Genomic DNA, 7184 nt, shown 5'->3' on the forward strand with positions numbered 1-7184 from the left:
AGAGTGAAATTGTTGCTTCTTTCAATGTCTCCGCAACACTATGGGTAGGGTGGTCCTAGCTGGACAAGCAGTGGGAAAGCTGCCAGACATTGCTCTCAATAGCAGATGGTGTGATGTTACCTTCTGGTTAAACTCCAGATGTATCCCAACTCATTATCTGGGGTTCCCAAGTCTTGATAAGCAGGGTGCATCCCTCCAGAAAGAATGTGCGTTTCCATTTCAGACACGGGAATTTCCATGAGTTGCTGGTTTTGATACTTTAAGCATTGCGCTTCTACATGTTAGACGCAGGCTGACCAAAAAAAATGTGTCTTAACTGTAGTTGTATCATTTCCACCCTCCAATTTAGAGGCTGTTGTGGGATTGTAAACTTTCTTCATGCAAATAAGTCTGTAACAATGGTTAATTTGTTCCTTGTATTTTTCAATTCTTGGAATCCCATAATCTATATCCTCCAACATCGTAATCACTATTGCAGCCTGCCACTTCTGGCATTGTACAACTAGCAATTATCTCACAAACTGTTGGTTCTAAATTTGGTTCAGAAATCTGTTTCTGTATCTTGCAATAATAATAAAAATAATCCTTGCATTTGGTGTAGTGCCTTTTGCTTTGTGAGCACCGGCCTCAAAGTGCTTCACAAAATATACTGCAAAGTGAATTGACTGTATATTTGTGGGCGAAACACGGTAGCCAATTGTGCACATCAATGTCCCGTGGATTGAGTGACCAAATTATTATTATTAGATTTTTTTCTTTTTTTTGAGGGATTATTATTCCCGGAAAAGCAATCCGCCAATCGACTAACAACTGGGTTCCTACCTACTACTAGGTAAACAGGCGTGTAGAGTAAGGAGACTTGCCCAATGTTTCGCCCTCACGGGAATCGAACCCAGGTCTTCTCGCTTGCGAGGCCAGTTCTCCAACCACTAAGCTACAGGACTCCACTAATCTACACTTTATTAAACATCCCAAATATATGCAAACTGAAATAGGAAACGGTGCCAAATGTGCACTGCAGTTATGACCTTGTTGGTTTGTTTTCCTCGTTTGATCCAATCTGGCTCTTGTACATCACAGTATTATGATTATCGTAGCATAGTAAACCACGATCTGAAACAATTTGCCCTCACACTCCCTGAACCCTATCACTCGACACGATGTTCAACTCCAGTGCACGCGAGGAATACGTGCAAGTACAGGCTCTAACACAGATAGGAAACCTCAGAAGTCTGGTTGGGTTGTCATCAGAATGCCTTGGAATAATAATAATAGTTCTTGCATTTGATATTGCGCCTTATCACATCTTTGAGACATCTCAAAGCACTTCACAGAGTATACTGTTAAGTGAATTGTTTGTATATTTTGTGAGCGAAACACGGCAGCCAATTGCGCACAGCAGCGTCCCACAAACAGTCGTGGATTGAGTGATCAAAGTATTTTTATTTATTCTGAAGGAATGAAGGAAGTGATCTGCCAAAACGACTAACAACCGGGTTCCTACTTACAGCTAAGTAAATAAAGGCATGTGTGTGGAGTAAGGAAACTTGCCCAACATTTTGTCCTGCCAGGAATCGAACCCAGGACTCTTGCTTGCAAGGCGAGTGCTCTAACCACTGAAATACAGACCTTCCTGGCTTAGAAACTAATAATAGACTCATAACTAAAGTAATTAACACCTTAAATTAGAAAAAACTTTAATAATAATAATGCAACCAGTCGCTGGATGTTTGTTTGGGTGAAGTAAGAGTTCATGATACAGCAAATTCTACAAGGAATGAACTTGGTACCAAAAGGGCCTTTTCTTGGCCAATGCTTGTTTTTTGTCCTTTTGTAGATTGTAATAGTCTCTTTGATGCCATTCCTCTCCTCGGCCCCATCATGGCACTCTTTGGGTATAGTTGGACTTATAAACGCTGAAGCACATAGTCCAAATCCATCCATCTCTCTTCCTGAGTGAGACACCAGGAAGGTTTCTTTACCCAGTGGGTAATTAACAGGTTGCCTAGAAAGGTGGTTAATTAAGGCCAGGATATTGGACTAATTTAAAAAACAATTTGATTCTGTAATGGGAAGATGTTAGGGTGGCTATTGTGGAAGGATGAGATCAAAAGGGCTGAAGGACGTCTTTCATCCAAACCAATCTTGTGATCTTGTAAGTAACTCCAGTGCTTTGTGTCATTTGGCAAATTATTGCCATTTGCACTGGAAAGGTCAATGCTCTGGTCCAACACAAGTTAATTCAATTTAGTGCTGAATTGTTTACATCGCCACTGAAAGGATAATAAAGCAGTCAAAAGGAAGAGCGATTGGATGACACTGGGGAGGAAATGGCAATAAACCATGTGCAGTCATTGCTTTGGAATGCGTTATTTAAAGGTTTGGTGCAGACAAGACATGTTAATTGTAGGTAAAATGAACAAAACAAATGTTGGCGGGTGGGTGTATGCCAACATTTCTGTACAGTGTTGTGCAGTGCTGAGACTGCCAGAGATTCTTGAGGTCAGGAATGATGAGGTATAATTAAAGCATACATTTGGTGTAAGTACTTTACTATCCTGTACCTTTTCCTTGTTATTGTGGTGGTGGTGCTGGTGGTGGTGGTGGGATGGGGGAGGGTGGGGGGGGTCGCGCGGGGGTGGGGGAGGGAGGAAGGTGAATGCAGAGATGTGTTCCACATCCCCGAATCCCTCTGCCTAACTCCCTCCCTTGCCTCCTTCAATTCCTATCTCAAGACCTTCCTCTTTGACTGTGCCTTCGGCTACACTTCCACCCCCACTCCCCCTACCCTCCAATCCTTCTGATTCCAACCCCCAGCTCGGATGCAAACGTTTGCAAATTTGGAATACTGTAGCTCAGTGGTTAGAGCACTCGTCTCGCAAGTGAGAGAACTGGGTTCGATTCCCGGCAGGGTGAAACCTTGGGCAAGTTTTCTTACTCCACACACCTGATAATAATCCCTCATGAAAAATCAACACTAATAAATTGGTCACTTCAATCCACGTCTGTTTGTGGGACACTGCTGTGCGCAATTGGCTGCCGTGTTTCGCCCACAAATATACAGTCAATTCACTTTACAGTATATTCTGTGAAGTGCTTTGAGACATCTAGAAGACTTGATAAGGCGCTATATCAAATGCAAGGATTATGTTTTATTATTTATTAACTCTCCAGTTTCTTGGGATGTCCTTCGGACGTGAAAGGCGCTACATAAATGTAATTTGTGGTGGTTATTGTACTTTTTCTTCTTTTTTTTTGTGACATTTTTGTGCATAGCTAAGTTCCGTAATCTGCTTATAACAGCATTGGGCAATGTCTTAGCGCACTTAAATAAGTGGAAGAATCAACTTATTTGGAGGACATTGGCCAGGATGCTGGGAGCTCCCTTTTCTTTCTTAAGAGATTTACAAAACACAGACTGACACAGGACTTCCTTGATGGAAATAGTTGCTGGTGTGAACATTAGTTAAGGAGCTGTGTTGCCCCCCAGGAAGCTTGCAGGGAGTTATTGGTACTTACCATCCAGCCAGTGAGGGCTCAAACCTATGCTTGTCGGATGTCAAATGAACAGCCAGTAACTATCCTCCTTGAGGGGGTGGTAAGTAGGGTCTCCTTGGAACTGAACTGGCTCCAAGGTGACAAGCTTGGCAAAGGAGTGTCAGAACTGAGCCAGCCCTTTGTACCCTCCAGGGCACTGCTGATGACAGCACAGCTGGCTCATCGGCAGGACTTGTAAGCGCAGACCAGTCACTAAGTCCTGTTAACCCTACAAACCAAATCCCTAATGGATAGGGTGGTCCTTTCTGGACAAACTGGGAAAGCTTTCCAGGCAGTGCTCTCAATAGGAACTCATGTGGTTTTAACTGGTTAGACTCCAGCAGTACCCCAATGCACACTCTGGGGTGCCCAAGCCTTGGCTTTTGCCAACCTGCGCCTAATACTTTCTGGAATCAGGTAAGCAGGATGTGTCCTTCCAGGGAGAGTGTGTGCATTCCATCCCAACAAATATCTCTGGAATTTCCATGAATAGGGGGATACATTCTCAATACTGAATTCTCAGTTTGATTTGGATACTCGTAAGCATGGTGATGGGTTTTTGCATGTGTCAAACAAAAAGGACTGGATTGGGTTTTGCTGTCACGCCCCTGAGGACAAACACCTTGCTGACACGCGCTATCATGGCTGGGTTAGGAAGAATGTCTATTTACATGAGCGAGCCTGTACCATAGCTCTGCTGTGTTGATAACACTTTCAAATATTCCCATCAGTAAGTGGAAATTTACTTACTGAGGGTGGGGTTGAAACTGAAAGAATGGTTCACTGTCTGAACAGGGTAAAAGCAGGCAATAGTTTGAAGATATATTAGTGTGTCATCCTGCTGAGCCAGAGGAGACTTTATTGCTGTTCTCTTCCATTCAAAGAGGGGATTTCCTCATATTGCTTCATGCCCTTCTCAGGCCAAGAACCGTACACCAGCTATAGGTGTAACTATGAGACATCCATCATTTACTCATCAGTAGCTACATAATCAGTCACGTGCTACATCTTGTTGATCTCTCAAACCCTTTGTTGACTGATTATTATCCTTTGTTCATCTTGAAATGTCGCGCGTTTCACCCACAAAATACCAGTCACTGCAATTTACAGTATATCCTATGAAGGGTTTTGGACATCTCGACAAAGTAATAAGGTGCTATATCAAATTAAAGGATTATTATTATTGAAAAATGTAATCAGAATTTTCCTAAATTCCTTTCATAAGAAATTGGACAAAAACCTGGGGGGAAATAATATTAAAGAGCCTAGGGAAAGAACAAGGATCTGTCCTGAAATTGCCTTTTACAACTCTACATCTATGTCTTCTTGATCAAGACAGTAGAAGAAGAGAACATTGATTTAGAATGGTAAAGGTCAATTTCAGAACAGGAAGTTTTTCTTCACGCAAATTCCCAAGTGAAATAGTTCTCCCCCACCATGTATGTGTGATTATTGACTGGTCTGCCAACCCTCAGGCATGAATAAAATGGTCATTTTGTTGAAGTCTTGGAGCAAACCTGATGCCTTTAGAAGTAGAGCTGGTGACTGTTGTCCATGGAACAACAAGACTGCACCTCAGTAGAACAGGGAAAAAATCAAACATCTTCAGGAGAGCATAGTGTGTTGGGAGGTGTGAATTGGCAGAGAAAGAAAGGGTAATCAAATATTTACAAGACTATATATTCCACAAGGAGAGCTTCTCCCAAATTCGATCATGAATAAGGAAGAAATGCAGAGCTAGACAACAGATTGTACACTTTCTGCATTTAAAGATCTGCAAGAGCATTTTATTGACCATTCGGCCTCACTGGAGGAGAGAATGCTTAGTGAAAATACTTGATGCTGTATTTTGACTGTAACATTGCATTTTTGTTTTCAGGATTCAGGTCAATCCAAAAGCTCTTGCTCATCAAGTTCTCTTTTACCACAGTCTCATGATCTGAGCCGTCAAGCATTCTGCGGCTTCACAGCCCCCTAGATGAGAAATGACTTTTTGTTTTTTCCCCTCCCAATGTTTGGAAACAACAGGCTGTGAGTTCAACAGATTATCCTGTCCAGAATAATTGACGAGTTCAGCGTTTTCCTAATCTACACACTTCAATGAAGCCTAGCATGATAATAGCTTCAGTTTATAAATTGCTTCAGTTAACCTTTTGAATGTTCATCTCAGTTTGGATATGTGATCTACGGAATGCAAACTATGGCTGTGGTTGACCACATGTTATCCAAACAACCTTCAAGTGACAGCCAACTGTAGTTCCTTATTTTATTTTTGAGTAGATCCTTATTGATCTAGTAGACTCTTGATTGAAGTCTTTCCTTTGCCCATTTGTTTACTGATTATCATTGATGTTAGCAAGAGTATCGCAACAGTCCTATAGCTCAGTGGTTAGAGCACTCGCTTTGCAAGCGAGACACCTGGGTTCAATTCCAGGCAGGGGGCGAAACCTTGGGCAAGTTTCCTTACTCCACACAGAGCCTAATAATAATCCCTCCAAAACAAAATAATAATAAATTGGTCATTTTCAATCCACGACTGTTTGTGGGACACTGCTGTGCGCAATTGGCTGCCGCGTTTCGCCCACAAATATATGGTCAATTCACTTTACAGTGTATTCTGTGAAGCGCTTTGAGACGTCTAGAAGATGTGAAAAGCGCTATATCAAATGCAAGGATTATTATTATTATTATTATAACATGAACGATGAGGGAGACAAACTGCAGCATATCCTACCACATCTCCCTTTCATTCGTAAACTCTTTGTGTTATTTGCTCCCTTTGTCTTCCATAAATCTTGACAGTCATATGTTCCCAAATTCAAAACATCTAACTACCGAGCCTCAATTCAACCACAGTTCAGAATACAATAGCTGGATTTACCACAAGTAAAGCGATCTCTATTTTTAGTGAATTTTGAAAAAAAAATCACGACATTTGAAAAAGTTTACATTTAAAAAAAGGAAGTATTAAAAACTGTTTGGCTCTGGTGCCCACTGTTGTTTGACTCTGGTTTCCAATTGCCCATAATAATAATAATCCTTGCACTTGGTATATAACACCTTATCATATTGGTAGGACGTCTCAAAGCTCTTCACAGGATGTACTGTGACTGTACTTATAGGCAAACACAGCAGCACAGTTGCGCACAGCAATGTCCCACAAACAGCCATGAAATGAGTGGCCAATTTTACTTGGGGGTGTTGTTGGACAGGACACTGAGAGGGAGAGACATCCTTCTCTTTTCGAATAGCGCAGTGGGATCTTTAACATCCATCTGAACAGGCAGACGGGATGTTAGGAGGGGTATCACAGACAAACACAGTCCTCTCCCCTTCCACAATTGTATCAGCTAACGCAGCATTGATCAACGATTGAAGCTGAGACAAAAAAGATGTTGCATTTTAGCCACTCTAGTATTCAGTTGGTTTCGTTAAATACCTTTGAATTAATAACACAATGTCTTGTCACCTGAAACCAAAAGATGGATATATTGTCTTTTATCCCGCAAGAAAGGTGATAGCCTAAAGACCAAGTTACAAAATAATTTTAGACGATTATCATTCCTTCAGGAGAATTCCGTGTATATTCTTCTCGACTGACTCACCTCCAAAATCACCAGTTGTAGCCCAGGTATTACTACAATATG

Source organism: Callorhinchus milii, unplaced genomic scaffold (genome assembly GCF_018977255.1).
Source record: "Callorhinchus milii isolate IMCB2004 unplaced genomic scaffold, IMCB_Cmil_1.0 Scaffold18, whole genome shotgun sequence".
NCBI classification, from domain to species: Eukaryota; Metazoa; Chordata; class Chondrichthyes; order Chimaeriformes; family Callorhinchidae; genus Callorhinchus; species Callorhinchus milii.